Consider the following 11,427-nt stretch of genomic DNA (forward strand, 5'->3'; position numbering starts at 1 on the left):
CGTGGGTTTCCTCCGGGTACTCCGGTTTCCTCCCACAGTCCAAAGACATGCAGGTTAGGCCGATTGGAGAGTCTAAATGCCCGTAGGCATGAGTGTGTGAGTGAATGGTGCGTGTGCCCTGCGATGGACTGGCGACCTGTCCAGGGTGTATTCCTGCCTTTCGCCCAATGTATGCTGGGATAGGCTCCAGCCCCCCTGCGACCCTGATAAGGATAAGCGGGTTCAGATAATGGATGGATGGATGTGTGTCCTTGTCCCAAACATTATGGGGCATGGAACATTATGAATTGTACTAAAACAAGTATTCAGTACACATTTGTAGTACTTGCTACACCCTCTGCTCACAAGAAAATACACAACAATTTGCGTCAAAAAGCACTCCCTGTAATCTCTATTGAATAACTGAACATAGGATAAATCAATTGTCTTATTATGCAGGAGAGACTTGCGACTCTCAAATATATCAAATAAATCGATATAGTTTTTATCGTTTGTACAATAAAATACAAACTTTACTATCTATATGTTCTGCTACTATATTTACAGTTACAGCTATTGGACTATAACCATTGTACAGGCAATTTGACACCTGCTTCAGTAGCTTGTGATCATTCAGTTAATGGCAAAAATAAAATAGTAGTTATTATATTAATACCTATTCATTTTTGTTTTAATAATAGTGTTATTGATATTGTTCATTTATTTCAATTATTTATTATTGTTGGGGCGGCATGGATGGTGCAGTGGGTAGCACTGCCACCTCACAGCAAGCAGCATTTAGAATCTAAGGGTTGTAAATATAAATGATAATGACCTGAGAACTCTCACAACGCCAATCCACAGCTGCATGTAAACCACAGCAAAATGTCCCTTATTGAATGTGCTTAGACCATCATTTAAGGCCATAAAAATGTACTAAATGCAAAAAATATAACCTTGTATTTTTATGACTTAATGGCATCTCATTTCTTTCAGATTTAATTGAGAAAGTCACTGAAGTGCTTAAGTACATTCTTGAGAGTACTCTCTACATTCTATTTCTGCACATCTTTTTAGAAAATAATAAAGGTATGTAATTCTTTGTTGTTGACATGAATATGAATTTATTATTACACATTATTATTACATTTTCACTATCATGTGACATTGCCAGAGCCAATGGCAGAGAGTGTAAACGAGCATGAGCATGTGATGTCATCAGCTGCTTTTTTTCCCAAAGCACACTGAGAAAATGATTCATTGGATAAACCTAAAATCAATTTGTTACATCTATATTTTTTATATTATTTTTTCTCCTCTTGATTGTTTAAGCTTGGTCAGCTATAATGTGTTGTGCATAGCATAGATTGGCTGACCATAATTTTTTGCATGTGTACAGGACTGGGGAAAGTACTTGGGAAGATATTTTCAAATTAATTTATTATTAAGCATTTTAATTGTGTTACACCTCCAGAGCCAATGCAAGAAAATGTACATGAACATTCTGAAGCACACAATATCACCCACAGCTTCTGTTCTCGCCACGACTCACAAGCCAAGCTGCACAGACATGAGTCAGAGCAAGACCCTTCATGTGCAGCTTTAGTCACTAGAGATCAGGGATTAGATCCTGGCTGACTGAACAGCTGGGGATCCAGCCCTCACTAATGCAGGATTTATATATTGCTGAAGACTTTGCACACTACTTACATTATTACATGATTAATCATTACAAACTGCAGTTATTACAATATTTGACATTAACAACCCACACGTGCAGCCCTGGGAGAAGTAAGTAAATTAGTGCTTTGATATCTTGTACGGTAACGCTTGCCAATGCTTTCGTCAAAGATAAAATATTTTGTGCAACATTAATGAAGTGACATGTGTGTTACTGCAGACCGTGCTGCACTGGTGTGTTTCATGGTGTTCCTCTGGATCCTGATTGCAGTATTGCGTTTTAATCACAGGACTAATCTACCTGGTACAGTATCATCATCACATCCATGCATTTTATCATCAGTTGGTGTTTAGTTGACCATGAACTGGTTATGAATCATATTTAATCCACACAAACTACCAGTTTGAATTATTTGTAATTTGTCATTTCCCTTTGTTTTCATAATTTAATTTCAAAGTATCAGTAGTTACAGAAAAATAATTATAAAAAGGGGAAGATTGGCAGATCAGTTAAGTAAATTAAATGTAAGTAAAAATTTTACTTGAAATAATCTCTTTTTTCCTCTGGAAATCAAGGATGGGAAATATTTATCCTTTAACTTGTATGCATACTAAAACAGCCCTCCTCTCCTTGCTTTTCAGATGTAGCTCATATCCTAGTGTACGTGTTTGGTTCTGCTGTCCTAAGTGTCCTTAATTCAGTTGCTCTAGCAACAGAAGTGTTTCTGAACGCAGGTGAGTATAATAAATACATTTTATATTGGTGGTGATTGTTCCCTTTATGTCGAGGTCAGGTTTTCTGATCTAAAATGTAAGCCTACTGCCTAATTTATGTGGTATTTTGTACTTCCAGTTCATTCACTGGTTCAATTCGGTTGTGAATGTGACCGTCTCTGAGAAATGCTGTGTAGGATTCTCTGTAAGGTTTTTGTAAAAATTTACTTACAGAAAAAGGGGAGCGAACTGTGGAAGATCTTCGAGTGATCGTCTTGCCTCTTGAATCTTTATTTTTGGCTTTTTGGCTTGGTTTACAGATGTATGCCTTCTGTAAGTATCCTTTGGAAATATTGCTATTGGGTAATTGCTGATACATACTGTATGTTCACATATTAATCAAATTCCTTCAAATTGAAAAGAACATTATGCATGTGTTAAAGCAGTATTGTCATATTTAGCTAAATGTTGACCTTCTCTGTTACTTTCTGGAATACAGGTATGCAGAAGAAGAAGTAAGTCGCAACTACCTGTTGTAAACACATTTGCCTAAATGGTGACAATGTATATTTGTTATAAATCCTTTTAAGAATTTCCTTTGTTCTTTTGTATTACCTTTATTGTTATTCCAGAATATACTATGAGCCAATTTTCATGTTTAAAAATCGTAACAATGTTTCTGTGGATTGTTCTTTGTATAGTTTTATAGTAAGCCAAGATGTATAAAATTAAATTAAATAATGTGAATTAGTATTAATTGTGTCTTGTTCTCTAAATTCCTTTCACTGTTGGTTGTAATATTGTCATTTGGTTTTTACTAGAATAACAGAACAGCTGAGTCAGCTTTTCCAGAGCTGCAAAAAACGACTCCGATGTCCAACATCATCTCAGGTGTGTTGTGATTAGAGAGGGATGGAGTGTTTCTCTTTCTTAATATGACTGTACAATCAGCTATTCAAGCTTGTAGCTCTGAGCAAAGAGCAATGAAGTTTCTGACTGACCAGAGGTGCGTTTCCCGAACAACAGCGAAAGTCACCGTGTAACTACCATCGTATGATAGATCAGAAGAGAAACTACCAACCTACTGATGACTGCTCCCTAAGGCCGTAGTGAGCAGGTCACAAATCAGCACCACTGCAGTTTGTATCATAATAACCCAAACAATGTCGTTAATGACGCTATGCAGTGTGCAGAGTGTTCAAATTTCTCCCAAGACTAACTTGTGTCGACAGAGCGTTCCTAAACTCATGCAGTGTCAGGAAAGAACAAGAAAGTTACAAAGGGGTGTGTGAAGAGTTTTGTATCCTACCAAGGCAATTGGTTGGAGCAAAAACCAGTACGCAGACCGGCCCTTGAGGACCGGAGTTGTGCCCCCCTGCTGTGGGCTGTGATGCATGCTCGATGCTGCTGCTGCTGCTGCTTGCACTGTTGCAGGTTCAAGTCCAGTCAAGCATTTCATACACATCATCTTTATGTTTTGTCCTGTTATTCTCTGCCACATACTAAAGCAGCATTAAACATAATGGAGCAGGACGATCAATCTGCCAGTTAGTATGTACATTTACAATGAGGGAAGGAGGGTAGATTCATCCCAGATCAGGGTAGTTCATTCATGAAGGATACAGTCATTTGTAACACATTTTGAATTCTTAGAAACCTTGTTGGCCTTTTAAATCCACAGAATAACTTGCTCTCATAAACTGTATTTCCAATCCCTTTCAGGATGATTATAAAAACAAGGCGGCAGCGTTTTAATAAGGCTAATAAGCTTCCACTATAAAAAAGTTGAGCTCTTGGATGTTTTAGCCTACATTAATACTTTAAGCAAATTTTGTTGTGTGTGTAAATCTTGAATAGTATGAAGCATTATGTTTGCTGGTGTAATTCTCAGGGGGCAGTAGAGAGGGGTTCAGACAGGGGGCAACAGAGAGGGGTACAGACAGGGGGCAGTGGAGAGGGGTACAGACAGGGGGCAGGAGAGAGGGGTACAGACAGGGGGTAGTAGAGAGGGATACAGACAGAGGGCAGTAGAGAGGGGTACAGACAGGGGGCAGTAGAGAGGGGTACAGACAGGGGGCAGTTGAGAGGGGTACAGACAGGGGGCAGTAGAGGGGTACAGACAGGGGGCAGTAGAGAGGGGTACAGAAAGGGGGCAGTAGAGGGGTACAGACAGGGGGCAGTTGAGAGGGGTACAGACAGGGGGCAGTAGAGAGGGGTATTGTACAGCTACAGCTATGTGGTGCAGACTGTCGGTCCGTCAACTGTATATTTTGAAACCCGAATTTAAGGACTATAAACACAGGCAGAGTCAACCTGCCAGTGAGCCTTTTTCAATGATAGGAAGGGATTTAAAATGGTCTTGTAACGCAATGTTTTTAATGCAAAAATTGTACCTATTGTTCCTTTAAGTTCTCCTGTTTCAATGATGTTAATCGTGTGTAATTTCAATATTGTTTCTTTTTGTAGACACCACAAGCAGAACCAGGAGAGATGGACCCTCTCTCCACCTGAGCAGAGTACAGCACAAAGGCAGGAGGTATTTATCTGAGCCAGTCTGTCCACCAGGGGGCCTTGCTGCAGTCCTCAAGATGCCTAATTGCAGTTTCTAGTGTAGAAACACATCGAAGAAGTTGAATTTGGAAAGCATACTGAGAAATATGATGCAAAGACCAGTTGTTATTGTTCCACACAGCAGTGTAGGTCATTTTAGGTTCAAGCTCATCTTGTATTTTTAGAACAGGACAGAGTTTAACATGATCACGGGTGAAAAAAACAAGAAGCTCAATCTGGGTCACAACTGGAGTTTTCAACCAAGACAATGGGCCTCATGCAAGAGCATTTTTGTGTTCTTATCATACATTTCTCTTTTTCCATATGAAGAGCTCAAACAAATGTACCACATTGGAATGAACACACGTAACTTCCGACAACCGTGCTAAATGAAGATGTCCGTTATGTCCGTTATGATATATTATATACGGTACTGTAGGTGGGTTCCGTTGGATAGCTGGCCAATGGGATTAACAAGAACATGGCACTACTGATATCTGATTGGGTAGACTGCGGTTCATTCTTTTTTGATTATAGTAATATTGTCGACCGTTGATGAATGTTTTCTTTTTTTTAAACGGTCCACGAAAATACTTTTCAAGGGGGCAGCAAAGACGGGTACAGATAGGGGGCAGTAGAGGGGTACAGACAGGGGGCAGTAGAGAGGGGTACAGACAGGGGGCAGTAGAGAGGAGTACAGACAGGGGGCATTAGAGAGGAGTACAGACAGGGGGCAGTAGAGGGGGGTACAGACAGGGGGCAGTAGAGAGGAGTACAGACAGGGGGCAGTAGAGAGGAGTACAGACAGGGGGCAGTAGAGGGGTACAGACAGGGGGCAGTAGAGAGGGGTACAGACAGGGGGCAGTAGAGAGGAGTACAGACGGGGCATTAGAGAGGAGTACAGACAGGGGGCAGTAGAGGGGGGTACAGACAGGGGGCAGTAGAGAGGAGTACAGACAGGGGGCAGTAGAGAGGAGTACAGACAGGGGGCAGTAGAGGGGGGTACAGACAGGGGGCAGTAGATAGGGGTACAGACAGGGGGCAACAGAGAGGAGTACAGACAGGGGGCAGTAGAGGGGGGTACAGACAGGGGGCAGTAGAGACCGATACAGACAGAGGGCAGTAGAGAGGGGGACATTGTTATTATACACATACACATTGAGAATTATTGTGAAGGAATGTTTAACCCCAAATTAAGTAATTATTGAATTTGTTGTTATTATATGCACACAGCAAAACAACAAGAATTGAGTGTTATATCAACTCTGAGAATATTATTGTGTGGACTCATATAAGCCTGTTCATTAACACTGAGTATTTAACTGTTCAGCGCACTGATCAGACTGAACTCTAACCCACCACAGTTGGGATGAGTTTATGCCACGCTCACATAATATCATGCTGTTTATCACATATTTTCTTCATCAGTGTTATTGTTTTATAAACGTTTTTTCATCTCTGTGGTTTTACAGGGAGTATGAAGATGGTCTCAGTGCCGTGTAAAGGATCCTTTGTTATCGACACAAGAACACAGTCTAAGGGCCAGATTATGTGTACCCACAATGCACTTTGCAGTACTGTTCTACACTGAAGTATGACATCATTCATCTGTAAATATCGTTTAACTCACATTCCTGGGAAAGCCTAGCTAATGAACATAGCTTTAGTTAATGCTGCCAAAACGTTAATCATGATGTTAGCAATCTGTTGCTGTTGCAATTTCTGATTAACTCATTTTCACCCCATTTGCCTACTGCTTTTTTCTGTTTTACAGAGCTCATAAAGTCAGCTTAGAGGAAAGCTGCACTTGAATGGTGCATTATGACAGGGTTATGTTAATAAATTAATGTTACTTGTTTTGCATTTGTATTGTGTGATTTTCAAAAAAATAAAAGATATTGATTTTCATAAAATATATATCTGTATTTTTTTAATATAAATGCATGTTGTTTGAATGTATTTGTAGGGGTTTTAGATGGTGAAGGTTGATACTGGGTACATGACATTATGTTCAGCTCTGAGATTAGTACAGAAGTTGTTCAAAAGACAATAGACCACTGAACCGTCTAAAGACTAGGTCACACTTTAAAACAAATAATTCAGATCAAATAAATAAACAAAGAAAGAAGAATGAAAACAAATCAATCAATCAAAGGCAAGGCAAAAAAGGAAAGGTCTTTAATTGGATCCGTTTTTTTGCCCTCTTTATGTAATGCAATATCGTGCAACGTGAATACAAACTTTTATTCTTCATGGCATGCTTAACTACTTATTATCTAATGTAACATAAGAGTAGAAATCAAAACATGAAAAGCGTAATTAAGAAAAATGGACAGCTTGTTAAAATTCTGGGTTGCAAATAGAATTGTTGGGATGCCGAGGATTGCGTAGAAAAACTGCTTTAGACAACAACCGCAGAAAGCACACACACACACACACACACACTCACACACACACACACACTCACACACACACACACACACACACTCAAACACACACTCACGCACACACTCACGCGCACACACACACACACACACACACACTCACACACACATACACTCACGCACACACACACACACACATACACACACACACACACACACACACTCACACACACATACACTCACACTCACACACACACACACACTCACACACACACACACACTCACACACACACACACACTCAAACACACACTCACACACACACACACTCACACACACACACACACTCAAACACACACTCACGCACACACTCACGCGCACACACACACACACACACACTCACACACACATACACTCACGCACACACACACACACACATACACACACACACACAGACACACACACACACACACACAGCGTGAGCAGAACAAGCTAACTCATCTGGGCACTCTGAGCCCACACACTTTGCAAAACAGTTTCTTATATCTCATTTTCGTGGCCTTGGTCTCTCCCTCTGTCTGGGTACGGCTACATCTTCTCCAGTCACGCCATAGTTATTTCCAGTGTTTTAAGGAGAAACAGAAATAATATAATTCAGTGGAGTGTACTTCAAGGCTGGGAATATATAAAATAAAAAAGAATACAATACAGTGCAAATATCATACTTCAGTGTACTTCTTCAGTTTTGTGTTAGTGCAAATTAGTACAGACACTGAATAACATAAGATAATCATACTGATTCATAAGGTAAACATAGAATAACTAGGAATAACAAGGGGAAATATTCTACACTAGCTAGCTAGTCTCTGATGATAAATTAGCATTGGTGCCTGCCTGGTCGACGTGGCTAAGTTCACTTGCTGGGCATAATTGGCAAGAACGACATCTTTCTGCATCATCACAGAATGAACGAAGACGGTATGTTATCTTGCCTTGTGAAAATATGATACAAACACCGTACTTATTCAATTTCAACCCGTTAGCTTTCTTCATGAAACAAGCTATTACATTAACGTGAGCTATCTATAACTATGAACGGAAACCATACTGTTGTGTTTGCTGAGTGGGCTTCTTAATTTCTCTCCCTTTTTCAGTCTGGTAAATTCAGTAAAGTAGTTTTAAATTTCGTATAAAAAGTAATTTTATATTTACAGAAATTGTCATATTCAAGTTTGTTTGCTATAAATAGCATGTTTTGTTGTTAGAAAATTTAACCAGGGGTGTCCAAAAGTTTACATAGACTCATTCTATGTCAGAAGGGCGGCCTGTAGCGTAGTGGTGAAGGTACGTGACTGTGACCTGCAAGTTCGCTGGGTCGATCCCCGGGGTAGCCACAATAAGATCCGCACAGCCATTGGGCCCTTGAGCAAGGCCCTTAACCCCGCATCGCTTGAGTGGAGGATTGTCTCCTGCTTAGTCAAGAATCAACTGTACGTCACTCTGGATAAGAGCGTCTGCCAAATGCCATTAAATGTAATTAATGTAATTCCCATTTACACTGCTATGTCCAACTGTGGGATTAGGGATTAATTCCGCTAAATCTTCTCTCAGAGTTGGTGGAGTACTTTCGGGCGCAGATGAGGCAGGATCCAGATATAGCCTCTGCAGTTGCAGCCATCCGCACCCTGCTGGAGTTCCTAAAAAGAGACAAAGGTACGTAGTTCCGCTAAAACACGTGGGGAGAGGTATTAGCAGGGATGAATATCATTTCAGTCTTGCCTGGGTTGAGCTTTAGATAGTGGTTGTCCATCCAGCTCTGGATGTCACTCAGGCAAGCAGAGATACGGGCAGAAACCTGTGTATCAGATGGTGGGAACGAGATGAAGAGTTGGGTATCATCCGCATAGCAGTGGTAGGATAGCCCATGTGCAGTGATCACAGGGCCAAGGGAACAAGTGTAAAGAGAAAAAAGACGTGGGCCTAGGACTGAGCCCTGGGGAACTCCTGTGGCAAGGGGCCGAGGTGTCGATACCGTACCAGCCCAGGCAACCTGGAAGGAGCGACCAGAGAGGTAGGAGTCAATCCAGTCCAGGGCTGTGCCACAGATGCCCGTTGCTGACAGGGCGGACAGGAGGATGGAGTGATCCACAGTGTCGAAGGCAGCAGAGAGATCTAGAAGAATGAGGACAGAGGAGAGGGAGCGACTCACTGACGGAGAGGAGCGCGGTCTCTGTCGAGTGGCCCGATCTGAAGCCAGACTGATGGGGGTCTAGCAGGTTGTTGTTAGAAAAGAAAGAAGAAAGTTGAGTAGAAGCAGCTCGTTCTATGGTTTTAGAAAGAAAAGGAAGAAGAGATACCGGGTGGTAGTTCTGGATGATGGAGGGATCCAGGGTAGGCTTTTTTAGCAACGGAGTGATGTGGGCCCTCTTGAAGGATGCTGGAAAACAGCCGGAAGACAGGGAGGAGTTGACAAGGGAGGTGACAAATGGGAGAATGTCTGGTGTGATGGTCTGGAGAAGAGAAGAGGGGATAGGGTCATGGGCACAGGTTGAAGGGCGGTGGGAGAGCAGGAGTTGAGAAACATCAGAGTCTGTAAGGGGGGAGAAAGTGGAAAAGGAAGGGATGGGCCTAGAGGGGGGGAAGGACACAGAGAGGGGGGCGGTGGTTGTAAAGGATCTGCGATGACTGTGACCTTCTCATCGAAAAAGTCAGCAAAGTCATCAGCAGCAAAGGAGGACTGAGGTGGAGGAGGCGGTGCGTTGAGGAGAGAGGAGAAAATGGAGAACAGTTTCCGGGGGTTAGAAGCGGAGTTCTGAATTTGTGTCTGATAGTATTTTGCTTTGGCAGCAGTGACAGCAGAAGAGAATGCCGCCAGGAGAGACTGGTAAATTGTGAGGTCTGAAGGGTCTCTGGATTTTCCCCATTTCCTCTCCACTGCACGGAGGCTGGTCCTGGAGGTACGAAGGGTGTCAGATATCCAAGGACTGGAAGGGGATGTGCGAGGTGGCTTTGAGACAGGGGGACAGAGAGAGTCAAAGGCGGAGGAGAGAGATGAAAGGAGGGTGGCAGATGCAGAGTCAGTGGGGAGTTTGGAGAAGGATTCGAGAGGGGGGAGTGAGGCGGTGACAGTGCTGGCAAAGGAAGAGGGTGAGAGGGAGTGGAGGTTACGGCGGGCTGAGGAAATGTGGGTGGAAGGAGGGGGAGGAGGATGGGGAGGAAGAGGGAGGGAGAATGAGATGAAGTGGTGATCAGATGTATGCAGAGGGGTAACCGTGAAATCGGAGCATGAGCAGTTCCTCACAAAGACAAGGTCTAGGACATTGCCACAGCCAATGGTGTTTCAACATCAGCACATTTACAGAGAAGGGGTGGGATAAACAGTGTTGTGGTTGTTGCTGCTATTCTTCTCTTGACCGTTAGAAGTCCGAAATTACCTATTGTACCTTAAACAGAGAACCTGTGATTGGCCCTAATGAACAGCGGACATGTGATTGGTTCTGACTGCACGGCCCTGTGCTCTGATTGGTTCTGACTGTGCGGCCGTGTGCTCTGATTGGTTCTGACTGTGCAGCCCTGTGCTCTGATTGGTTCTGACTGCGCGGCCCCGTGCTCTGATTGGTTCTGACTGCACGGCCCGTGCTCTGATTGGTTCTGACTACGCAGCCCCGTGCTCTGATTGGTGCAGGGGAAACTATCCTGGGGGGGGAGAACCTGACGCAGGCCATCGACCGGCTGACAGGAGTGGACTCCTCAGTGGCCATGTCCTCCGGAGGAGAGCTATTCCTGCGTTTCATCAGCCTCACTTCACTCGAGCATCATAGTAAATGGTAAATGGTAAATGGTTGGCATTTATATAGCGCCTTTATCCAAAGCTGTACAATTGATGCTTCTCATTCACCCATTCATACACACACTCTCACACCGACGGCGATTGGCTACCATGCAAGGCACCGACCAGCTCATCAGGAGCATTTGAGGGTTAGGTGTCTTGCTCAGGGACACTTCGACACAGCTCGGGCGGGGGATCGAACCAGCAACCCTCCGACTGCCAGACGACTGCTCTTACTGCCTGAGCCCCATGTGCATATCTCTCACACACTAATTTAACAGGCTGAAGAACAG

General features: G+C 43.0%; 1 protein-coding gene, 1 long non-coding RNA gene and 1 pseudogene across 2 annotated transcripts in view; all 3 read left to right on the forward strand.

Moving 5' to 3' along the window:
- Nucleotides 1–11,427, forward strand: part of LOC133141653 (uncharacterized) — a 151,063-nt gene that overhangs the window by 30,177 nt on the left and 109,459 nt on the right. The window lies entirely within an intron of this gene.
- LOC133141657 (uncharacterized) lies at nt 2,048–6,836 on the forward strand. The gene is made up of 6 exons (XR_009710109.1): nt 2,048–2,394; nt 2,608–2,706; nt 2,873–2,888; nt 3,195–3,264; nt 4,840–4,909; nt 6,396–6,836. It is a non-coding gene; the product is annotated as an uncharacterized LOC133141657 (long non-coding RNA).
- Nucleotides 8,271–11,427, forward strand: part of LOC133141655 (translation initiation factor eIF-2B subunit alpha-like) — a 7,271-nt pseudogene continuing 4,114 nt past the window's right edge.

The sequence above is a fragment of the Conger conger genome, chromosome 12 (genome assembly GCF_963514075.1).
Source record: "Conger conger chromosome 12, fConCon1.1, whole genome shotgun sequence".
In the NCBI taxonomy this organism is placed as follows: Eukaryota; Metazoa; Chordata; class Actinopteri; order Anguilliformes; family Congridae; genus Conger; species Conger conger.